This window comes from Rutidosis leptorrhynchoides, chromosome 2 (assembly GCF_046630445.1).
Source record: "Rutidosis leptorrhynchoides isolate AG116_Rl617_1_P2 chromosome 2, CSIRO_AGI_Rlap_v1, whole genome shotgun sequence".
In the NCBI taxonomy this organism is placed as follows: domain Eukaryota; kingdom Viridiplantae; phylum Streptophyta; class Magnoliopsida; order Asterales; family Asteraceae; genus Rutidosis; species Rutidosis leptorrhynchoides.
The window spans coordinates 546,820,436-546,833,259 of NC_092334.1; positions in this window are offsets into that span (position 1 = coordinate 546,820,436).

Genomic DNA, 12,824 nt, shown 5'->3' on the forward strand with positions numbered 1-12,824 from the left:
TTTTTGGCATTATCAAAGATCTACCCTTCTTATACCTTAGGTTGTCCTCACGTCTAATGACACTTAAAAACTTAACTAATCAAAGAATATCAATTAGTACGTCTAGTTCTTTTATTGACGATTCTATTCTTCCTTCCTCTAACTTGGTTACGAGATGGGAAAACTTGTTACCAAAGAAGATAAACATTTTTGTTTGGAGATTAGCTTTGGATCGAGTTCCGTCAAGGCTAAATTTCTCTAATAGATGTATGGATATTTAAGATATTAGTTGTGGTATGTGTGATTACCGTATTGAATCCATTGATCATGTGTTGTTATCGTGCCACGTTGCTTTTGCGTTATGGAATAAGATTCGAATTTGGGTGGATTTTCAATTCCTCGAATTCCAGTCATGGTCTGCATGGGTTTTATGGTTTGATAACCGGTGACACTCGATGCCAAGAAGAGGTTATACGTTATTGTCGCATATTCTTTATGGTACATTTGGAGGTACTGCAACGATGTCATTTTCGCAAACAGATAGATGAATATGGAGTTACTTTTTGATTCTAGTTGTATTGTTTCCTTTAATTGAATACGTAGTAGAAGTTCATGTAATTTACGTTCGCATTCTTGGATAATGTGGCCTTTGTAATTATGTTTACTAGCTTCTGCTAGCTACTCGCTAGAGAAGTTTTATTATTAGTAAAATCATTGTTCCAAATTAAATTCCTTCACTATTTTATAAATTTTCAAATATTTACATATAAACATGTTCTGTTGTACAGATAAATAATGTGGAATATTTAATCTAAATTTATTTAGTCTAAAGGTAATATTACTTTTCAATTTATTAACATTCCATGATTCTTAGGTCAAAATATGCACTACTAGGCACTAGCTTCTTAGTGGGTTAGTACTACAATAAGTTTATGTAATTGTGTATTTTATATAATAAATTTTTTTAGTGAGGTTCATTATACAATTATTATTTCAATATACATTGTTGAGCATTTACGATTCTACCCAACAATAAAAAACATCAAAAATGGGAGCCCTACTTCTTTCTCAAAATGCCAATCCAAATAACAGACTCCAAATGCGTTTATATTTTCATTTGCAAATACTATACTTTAACATATGAGTTTATAGTTTTGTCTCATATATAACTTATAAAACATACCTGAAAAATATAGGTACTTTAAATTTAATATTGGGCATATCCCTATATATAATTATAATTATAATATATAAAGAAAAAGAAATCACTACAAGAAAAGATGATGGTTGAGTTTCTATTGATAACGAATGACTATTTAGAACATTTTCAGTGATTCGCCATTTGGTTTGTTATAGAGGTGATTTATTACATGGATGACACAACTACTCCATTGGTTTCCATCCATCACTTCACCATTCTTCATGTCAATATATAGAATATTGAATCACAGAAGTTATCCTTCCAATTGTTTAACTTAATTGTACACTGTGCTGTAGATCTGTAATATATGTACTATGCTCAAATAAATCAATTTAGTGGTTTAGGAAAGGCGTCATAGGTGGTGCTAATTTGTAATTCATTAGTAATGGAGAGGAAATATTGACATGACGCTGATGTGACAGTCTGTGATAGATGAAAATAATGTCATGGTTTAGAGTGGTCTTTATAGTGGTTTCTTTGGGCTTTATATTACCTTTAGCCTTGTCGCCTTCAAAACAAAACCATAAACATTGAACTGTCCAGGGTTTTTATCGTGGGATGCTCACTCTACAAGATGATGAATATAAATAACGTCGCTTTTAGTAACACATCAAAATTTAGAATATTAAATGACCATAATCTTCATGTACTTTAGAATTAAGATAGATTAATAAAGTTTTATAATGTAGTGTTTTCATTTGGGTAACATTTTTGTGTATAAAGGTTTCTCCACATGTAATTTAGGTAAAGGTTATCAAATCAATTCATGGAGAAAATGCAGGTGTTGATGGTTCCAGTCTAAAATGTAAAGGAACATGATCTAATATTGTTGAAGCGTTTCACAAATCAATCCAACAAGTTGTTATTCTCCGTGATATTTTACGTGAAAAAATAGGAAATGGACAATCCATCCGATTTTGTCATGATAATTGGTTGGGAGATGGTTTATTAAAAGACAATGTTCGTCGGTTTTATAATGTAGAGTCGAATAAAGAGTTTTGACTTGTGGATAGATTGGAAAATGACTCTTAGGTTTGGTCATGGAATCGTACATGTATTGGAGATCGGAAATCGGCTACTCTCTAAGAATTGGCAACCAAAATTGAGCAGGTAGCTTTAACCCAAGATGATGATTCATCGAAGTGGATGGTGGGTGAAAACTATGTGTTTACAGTTTCCACTACTAGACTACATATGGATGATGTTCGGTTGTCGGACAAAAATCAACATTCTTATCTGGAGAGTTTCAAGAGATAGACTACTAACACGTTAGAATTTATCTAGAAGATGTGTGGTGACTAACCAAATCATGTGTGCTTCATGTGGATGTGGGATAGAGTCTCCCAGCCATGTTTTATTTGAGTGCCTGATTGCGAAACAGCTTTGGAGTAGACTTCATGTATGGATCAACATTCCATTATTATATTTAATGACTTTGTTGAATGGATTTCATGGATCGATAATTGGCGCAAACATATGGAAGTCAATGATACGTTGTCCATAATTATAGCTTCTTTGATTTGGCACATATGGAGGTACCAAGATGTGTGATTTTCCACCCCGGATGAAGAAGGATTTGTTATTTGACTATTTGTTTTATGTCATTTATTTGGTATAGTAGTAGAGGCAATAAAGATATAAATTGAAATGATTTGCTTTTAAAGCACGTGTATTTCTTGGCTTTTTCCTAGATCTTTGCTAGGTAGGTCTATTTTATAAAATTTTGAATTGTTTGTGTGTTCATTGAACCGATAAATGTGTTTTGGTCAAATTTGGTTTGTGTCTTAAAACTAGAGGTAATTATTTATTTTTTTGGCACAAAAAACGTGAACCCAAATAAAAGTGAGAAACATTTTCAGAAATAAAACGCTCTCAACTGGGGTATAGAAAAAGATAGGATAGAGACTCGAACCTAGATAGTTTAAACAAAATAAAATATCTAAAACTATCTATCACCGAGCCCCTAACTAACCAAAACCGTGAAAAAACCACGATAAAACTATCAAACACCTAAACTAAACCAAGCATAAAGAACCAAATAAATACATCAGAATTACCACAAAAATGAACACTGGAAATGTACTAAGGAACCACTTTCTTCATCTTACCATCGATAGTCTCATGGTCTATTCTTTTCCCGTTCTGATTAACGATCTTATATGTCAAGACATTTGATAAAAATCCATCCTCAACTAAAATAGCCTAGGATGGATAACACCTCTATTTTCTAAATCTTGAAAGAATCCTTTTTTGACCGGTTTACACCCCAGTTTTAAACACACCAACGAAGAGCTCTCTCCGATCTTCCCATCCTGATCATCTATGAACATCCTTTAGACCGCATTACCAAAATTGGTATCATTAACATTATCGTGTAGATTAAACGAACACGAAACAATCTCATCCTTCTTCTTCCTTCTAAGAGTATATCTATCCAAAACTTCTTCTTACGAATTCTTCAAATGGCCATTCAAAATATACCATTATGTGTGAAAACACCTTTTGCTTACCTCTCTCCTTACTTGAAAATTTAAGTTTGATATCGTCAAACTTGGTAATGGGTTCCATAGCTCCCCATTTTGCGATCCAGTAACACCAGGCACAATGGGTCATTGATCACTATGTCATCAGCACCAAAGTTACACCCTAGCCAGTCAACATCTCTAGTCTCCATAATCGACCCATTAACAACATCTACACACGACCCTTTAATCAGCCCATTAGAGACCTCAACAATAGCATTTGGCCCATTCATATTGTGATTATATCCTGGAACATAAGAGATAAAACCATCTATATTGTTACGTTAAACATCATCAAGATCATAGCATAATAATGGTCGGAAAGCTCTGTAGCACACAAAGCAGCAAACAAAATTTTAGAAAGAGTAACATTATCAATAGCATCACCGAATTGAGCCAGATAGAAAGGATGTGCTTTATCCTCATCGCAAACACGATCAACAAACACAAAATCCAAAATCCTACTTGACACCATGAAAATATTTGTGGTTTCAAGAAGCTTAACATCGAAAGTGTTAAAAAGGATGCAATCGAGACAAGAGTGATGGAGATTTATGACAACCAAACATTACACTTTGAACCATCATCATCTTTGATATCAACATCAACCGATCCATTGATGTCTTTATCACCTTTTAACAAGATAAATGCGAAGAACGACGATGAAAACTTAGTTACGTTAATCACCTCACTGTATAACTGGCCTACTTCCAAAGCGCTATCATTGGACACATAATTAACCGAAATACCCGATATCTCAATCTGACAAATTTGAAGAAAGTGTTGGCTACCTCCGTTATAGGACGAACCATAATGATATCATCCGAATTAGATGATAAAACCTTTGCAAAGCCCTCGGGATCACCGTATATCAACATGCAAGCAAAAAGACCTACCTTTTTAATGCTCTGTACTTGAACATTACTAGCAATCAAAACATTTGAAACTTTTGTGTTAACCAACGACATTGAGTCCACAAGAAGAATCGACATATCATGCTTACTAATAATCATAGGGTAAAGCGAAATTGAGCATCTTAACACCTGATTCACAACAGATTGAGAACAAACATTAGTATTAAAGGAAATACAATTGAGCTTACCGACATAGATTGGTTTGCCAAAAATTGGTGAACCATTTAACATCGAGATTTTCTTCGAAGCATCAGAAGCTACAATGTAAGACACGAATGCATATCGACACCCGAGCCAAAAAATGACATCGGATAAAGTCCCGATCTTGCCAAAAACCGACTCAACCATATGTTGATTAACGGATATGTCCACACGAATGATCAAAACAACGTTACATGGATCATCAGAAGGGCCTCTAGTGGAAGCAAAAACCTTAGGTGAGCCAGAAGAAATTGGACCCGTATCAGGAGAGTCACCGAACACATTTGCATCCTTACAACCTGAAGATGTAGGTCTTGGTAAATTTAAGATCTGAATATAGATCAGACGGGAGGAAATCGTCAAAAGAAAGTGAAGATGTATTGCTCACGATATCTGAAATTTCAGTCAATGAAGCATCGCCGGAAAAGTTCCGATTGGGATACGAAAAAAAAAAACCATTTAATTTAGACATTAAATAGGTTTGGGAAAATTAAGATGTAGCGGTGTAGTTGGTGATGAAATTTAGGAAAGGCCATAATGTAGTAGTATCATGTATAGATGTGAGACAAATATCTATATGTTTGAAATTATCTAGTTTGCATGTATAAAGACCTTTCTTCCTAATTCCATTTATGATACTTTTACCATCTTTTATTATGTGTGAGGAATTTTTAGTAAATGTCATGTTATATCCTTTATCGCATATTCTTCCTACACTTAGCAAGTTAAAACTTAGATTTTTAATGTGTAACACATTATTAAGTGTAATCTTTTGATTAATAATGTTACTTTTACCGACGATTTTTCCTTTCACATCGCCACCAAAGATTACCTTACCTCCATTGTGCTCCGTATACTTTGTGAAGAACTCTTTGTTGCCCGTCATGTGTGTTGTACATCCACTATCAATTATCCACTCTTCATTTTATACAACACCATTGAGACAAACCTATATTTAATCAATCAATAACTTTAGTACCCAATGTTTGTTGGGTCCGGGATGATTAGCATTAAAGACTCCTACTCTAACCCATCTTTTAACAATATTAACATTGTTGTTCTTTTTAAGAATTGTTTTAGTTTCGACCTTACTTCTTGTAAAGTTTTGATTAATCATTCTTCTTGAAGGATTTTTCACAAATGACTTGATTTCTTTCCTACTTGTTTTAACTTGATTAGTTATGGAAGCCTTTGGTTTTGATGTTTCCACTACTTTGGGTTTAACAAACACTATTGGATTATGTTTGGATAATTTTACCTCAAGAGTATTTTCCTTGTATCCTAGTCCTTGTTTGTTACTTGTTGGTTTTTGAACACTCAAAATATTTTCTAACACTTTACTACTTTCATCATATTTTGAAAACTTAATCTTGTTTTCAAGTAGTTTGTTAGTTTTGTTCAAAACAAGGTTTTCATGTTTTAAGTCATCACATGTAAGACATTCTTGTGAGTTGGATATTCTTTCTTTAAGTTGTAAGATTTCTAACCTAAGCAAGTTATTTTCTTCCTTTAGACTTGTGTTTTTGTTACTTACTTTACTATTTAAGACACCTAATTTAGCAAAGTTGTCAATACTAAACTCAAAAGAATTTGAAAGTACCTCATTGTCGGTTTGTCCGACTTGTGATGCCTTGTCGTCATCACTTGGAATATCAATGGCCATGAGACATGTTTCCTTTCCTTCTTCTTGTGTGTCATTTTCTTCATCATCCCATGCACCTCTAAAAAAAGCCTTTTCATTCGTTCTCTTAGGACATTCACTTATCAAGTGGTTTGGGTCACCGCACCCGAAACATTTTCGTACAAACTTTTTGTTGGAATCGAACGACGTTTTCTTTTGTTCAATTGAAGGATGGACATGGTTTACCGGATTTCTATAAAATTTCTTAAATGAGCGAACAATAAATGCAAGTTGTTCATCATCATTTAGAATATCATCATCGTCATCATCGATGTCATATTCATCATGAATCTTGGCCTTTAGAGCGTTTGACTTGTTCTTTTCTCTCTTGGCCTTTTCTACCGCATCATCTTTATCTAGTATGACCTCGTGTACTTTGAGATTTCCAATGAGTTCATCTAGAGTTAACTTCTCCGCATTCTTTGATTCGTCAATTGCCGTCACCTTTGGTCTCCATCTTGATGGTAGAGCCCTTAAGAATTTTTGAACATATTGCTTATCCGTGTAGATTGTACCTAGAGCTTTCAAACTTGAACAAATATTGTTAAATCTAGTATAGGCACTATCTATTTTTCATAGTCTTCAATGGCAAATTGTTCATATTTAGTTATAAGCAATTCTACTTTATTTTCTATGACTTGCGAGTTTCCATGATGGGTAACCATGATACTATCCCAAATTTCTTTAGCACTACCCATCATAAAAACTCTCTCATATTCTTTACTAGGCAAAACATTAAAAATGGTCATTTTAGCTTCATAGTTTTTGCCTACATCTACCTTGTGTTCTTTAGTCCATTCTTCCTCGGGTATGTATATTTTAGTTTTCTTATCATCACCAAACTTAAATGGAACATAATCACCTTTAGTAATAATGTTCCAATAGTCTATAATTTTGGAGCGGACATACTTTTCAAATCGATGCTTCCAATAGCAAAATCCTTCAATTTCAAGAAGTGGAGGACTTTGCATGGAGCATCCTTCACTATAGTTCAAGTTCTCAAATTTTTATTCCATGATCTTAAACTCTAAGATTTGCAAAAATTAGTCTTAATTTCAAATTAGTAATTTTTGACAAAACGTTTAGAGCAACCGCTCTGATACCAATTGTAAGTAACTATAAGGGAGGTGAATAGTTACTTAGTCGATTTTTAAAATTTTCTTTGCGTTTTCTTGAACTTGAACTTGATATAGTGCGACTTGAAATATTTGTTCTCAAATGATACTAACAAGATATATATATATATATATATATATATATATATATATATATATATATATATATATATATATATATATATATATATAAAGATGTAATCAAAAAGATAAGGGAAGAGAGAACAAACACAACGATTTATAGTGGCTCGGGAAGATGTTAACTAATCTTCCTTAATCCAGTCCTCAATTCGAGATTTTTCTTCACTATGATACACCAAACTCGATGAAGTGTCCGGATACAACACTAGTACTTCGATAAGCCGCAACTTGTGAACCCTTACGTCCCTTTGAAGACTTCACAAACACCTATAGCTCTTACCACAAGATCCTAATGCATTATCCTAGTGAAAACACAACTACCTTCTAGATCCCTTTAAGAAGATAGTTTACAAGTAAACTTACAACTTAAGCTTACAAGTACTCTTGCTAGAATCACTCTAAAAAGATTACAATTTAATTATAAGAATGATATCAGTAAGTATGTTAAAATATAAGTGCAAGAGGTGAGTCTTCAAATGCTTCAAGGCTTGACTTTTATAGGAAAGAGAAATCTGCCTGGAAGCTACACGGCTCGCTGCACGGTCGACCGTGGTTCGACCGTGGTTCGACCGTGTACCTCTGACATCTGATTCTTATGGCCATTTTTATCCTTTAAAAATTATCATTTTCCCTTGTTGAATAGCTGCAACTAAAGGCCAAGTATCTCTGAAATCATCCCCATTACCCCTTTTGTTTTGGACATAAGTATGGAGGTTGACATGTCCATAAAAGAAGAAAGTCTTCAAGCTTTGACCATTTATCATTGATTACTTAAAGAGGTAATTGCAGAATTTTGTCTCTTGATAAACCATTATCTTCCAAAAACTTCATCAACCTTTCTTAATTACTTGTCATTTTGCTAATGGAAGTATATTTCCCTTTGGAACATTGTTACAACTCAAATACACTAGTTTGAGTTTAGTTGGAACATAATGATCCTTGTTACAATTTTGACTAGCTTGAACTAATCACATTTACATACATGCAATGGTACATAGAACTAATGGGAGAGCACCTCTTTAATTAGGACTTCAATGACGATTATTAGTATGTTTAATTGACATTATGTAATGGAATAAAAAGATATAACACTTGTGTGTTTAATTTAAATTTTGCTTAAAATGTCATTAAGATATCATTAGGTGTGATTAGTAAAAATTAACATCTTTTGGTTCAAAACTCCTTTGAGATCTAAGAGGTCAACTATTATAAGTATGTTTAAAAAGGTTTTATAAATTATAGATGCCTCAAAGTGGTTTAACTTAAAGTGGATGAATTTGGTAACAGAGAAAACTACGGTCGAGCTGCGGTCGACCGTGAGGATAGTCGTAGATTGACAATTTTAGAAAAACTTGAATTCGTTGGTGCAGGACACACACGGTCAGGTTCACGGTCGACCGTGGTGCAGTCGCGTACCATTTTTACCAAGATGATTACTTATTCATTGGTCTTTTGCTAGAGATAGTTTAGGCTTATGAACTCATGTCGTCTTACATATGATTAACCACTTATCTCTTTTGTGTCATCATCAAAACAAGGTGATTAACTTTTGAATATTATGATTGGAATCTTAACCAACACGTTATAATTCTACATCATCTACTTTGCGTAACATTGTCAAGACATGCGCTAGCATAGATTGCCTTGGAATTGGTTTTAGGAACTCCTTTATCAAAACAATAGGTGATGGTGCAGCAACTTCGTTCTCGAACGATCCTTGGATATGCGAAGATGCACTAAAGGACATGTTTTACAAATTAATAAGGCTAGAAACTGATTTGGGCGCGATGATGCAAGACTTAGTGGGATGTGATCAGTGGCGATTTCAGGATCAAAATTCAATGGGGTCTCAAAAAAAAAAATTCAATACTAATTATATTTGAATGCTATTTTAGTGGTTGTTTACCTTAAAAATTCTACAAATTCGAAAAATATATGTGGTCCGAGTAGTAAATTTAGTGGTGTTCTATACTATTTTAAGAAAAAACTATAAATTCAAAAAATATATGGGGTCACGTTGTTAAATTTAGTGGTGTCTAATACAATTTAAAGAGTATTTTCTACATAAAATTTTAAATTAGTGGTATCCCGTGACCCCACGGAGTAAGTGCTAAAGTCGCCATTGGATGTGATGGTGTTAAGCATGTTGGATCGTGGAGCTGGTCTAGGATACCTACTAGAAGATTAAACGGTGAGCTGAAATAGTTGTTCACCATGCTGGAGTCGGTAACAATTAACATCGAAAAGGAAGATTTGTGGAGTTGGCGGTTGAGCAACAATAATCAGTTCACTACTAAACTACTATCGTCATTGGTGGACTCAAAAATTAACACTGCAGGTACCAATCACTTCGAGACTATACGGAATAATCTTGCAATGATGAGAGCCCAAAAGAAAAGACTATCAGTGTTGATTGAATTAGATTAGAGAGGCATTGATATCCATTCGGTTCGTTGTTTACTTTGCGATGATGTTGATGTTGAAACAATAGATCACTCACTTTTCTTGTGCAAACACGCGTATAATGTGTGGGTCAAAGTGTTCAATTGGCGGGGTATAGGAAATGTGACTAATCTAAGTATTGGAGAAGCTATTTGTGGGAATTCAATCGGCATTGGGTGCGAAGATATGGCAGGCGGTCAAGTGGACATATGGGTATCTCATTTGAAAAAACCGTAACGAAAAGGTTTTTCACAAGCATATGCGCTGGTGGCGCTAAACGAAATTCAAGTGAAAAGCTATAAATGTATCGCGAAGAAGCTCAAGAACAAGACTATCGATTGGAATATTTGGCTAACCAAACCGCAAGTAATTGTTTCGCGAATTTGCTAGATACATCACTTGGATACTTTCTCAGCATCCTCTCTTATGTATATATGTGCATAAAGTAGTCAATCGTAGATGTTTTGTTCATTATGTTCGTGTGATTTATGATGTACTGGGTAGTTGCTAAAGCATGTAGGCTGTTACCCTTCACTTGTATCTGTGGTTTTGGTTTATAGTAATAAAAATTATTGCCTTTTAAATAAAAGAAAGTAATTAACAGTAAAATTAAATTTTAAATATTAACTGATAGGTTCTCATTTATCTCGCTGAATTTTAAATCTATAGTTAATATTAAATCTCTAAAATGATGATGTCATAAATAAACATTTTCTAAGTATAAAAATAATTCCAATTAAAAAAGAAAAATTTTAAAACATCTTTGATGATATCATTATTTTATATTAAATTTAGTTAAAAAATAATACGAAATCTTTTACAAAAGGAAATACTAATCTTCAATAGAACACCAACATATTTATAAATTTTAAAGCATATTGTACAACCTTTATATAATAACTAGTGAAATGACCCGTGAAATCACGAGTTTGTTTAAACGAAACAATTTAATGACATGTTTTAGGTATTAAGTGAATGTAAATGTTAAACTCATTTATTTTAATGACCCGTTTGACTAAGAAGCTTGTCGTTGTTTTACAAATATATAGAGACATGTATTTTCGCATACATATGTAACGTAATTAATTTCGTAAAAAGAATCCAAATTTGAATATTAATAATATAATAATAATAATTATAATTATTATATTAAAAGTAAATAATAATAATAAAGTTCGCTCAAAGTTGAGTATTTATATTTATATTTTTAATGATAATAATAATTATTAGTAATAATATATGTCTTTTAAATTTTTTTAGAAAATTAAAATTACAATTTAGGAAAGATTAATATTTCCTTTTATAAAAGATTTCATATTAGTTTTTTAATTAAATTAATATATAATTATGACATCATCATTATGAAAAGTAAAGGGTAATTAGCTTAATGATGACATCATCATTTTAGAGCTTTATATGATTATATAGATAGATAGATTGCATTTTTATTTTCTAAAAAAAAAATTACAAGCCATTTATTATTACTAATAATTATTATTAAAAATATAAATACTCAATTTTGAGCAAACTTTATTATTATTATTATTATTATTATTATTATTATTATTATTATTATTATTATTATTATTATTATTATTATTATTTATTTTTATTATAGTAATTATAATTATAATTATTATATTATTAATATTCAAATATGAATTCTCTTTATGAGATTAATTACGTTACATATGTATGCGAAAATACATGTCTCTATATATTTGTAAAAACAACGACAATTTTCTCAGTCGAACGAGTCATTAAATTGTTTCGTTTAAACAAAATCGTGAATTCACAGGTTATTTCACTAGTTAAATATTAATTCAAAAAGGTTTTGATATCGTGACAACATAAATGACTTGAACGAAATAAATTTTTTCATTTAATGTTTTAAATTTTCCACATTTTTGCATTAGGTAGTAGCTCCTCCAAGGCTACAAATAAACATAAACATGTACATTAAATTAGATCATTATAAAGTTTTGTAGTCTATTGTACGTGTCGTGTTATTACTACGAATATATAATAAAAAATAAACAAATAGGGTGGAGTTTCATTTTCGTTAAAGAAGTTTGTTTATGTTACTTAAATGGACCCATGTTTAATATTATCATCTACTTGTATTTTTAGTAGGATTTTGTCTTATTCTAAGCTCCTATTTTAATGGTGTGCACTCTATGATTTACAAGTGTTGAGGAAAACGAAGTAACCATCCTAGAGACAGGAAGACATACTCAGAAGCTATAAAAAACTAAGTTAAAGGGATTTTTAGCAATAAAACATTTAACATCCTCTAGATTGAAATATCAATCAAATATATAATAGTTCGCTCAGCTTTTAGCGTAAGCCCTACGTGGCGCTTTTAATTCATAAGTCCTAGATATTAAAATACAATGCACTTGAGGAGCACATGTGTCACGTCAACACAAAAGTGAAAAGTCGGTTACACACTTTTTGACTAAATCAACCAATGACATCATGACATGTGTCTCTGAACAATTCAGAGAACCCGGGTACCTATATATAGAGCATTTGGACCATCGCTTTTAGGACACCAGGACTGTTGGAAACTAAACTTGATTTTGGGCTATGTGTTTTAGATTTGGGTTTGCAAGTATACAAATATTT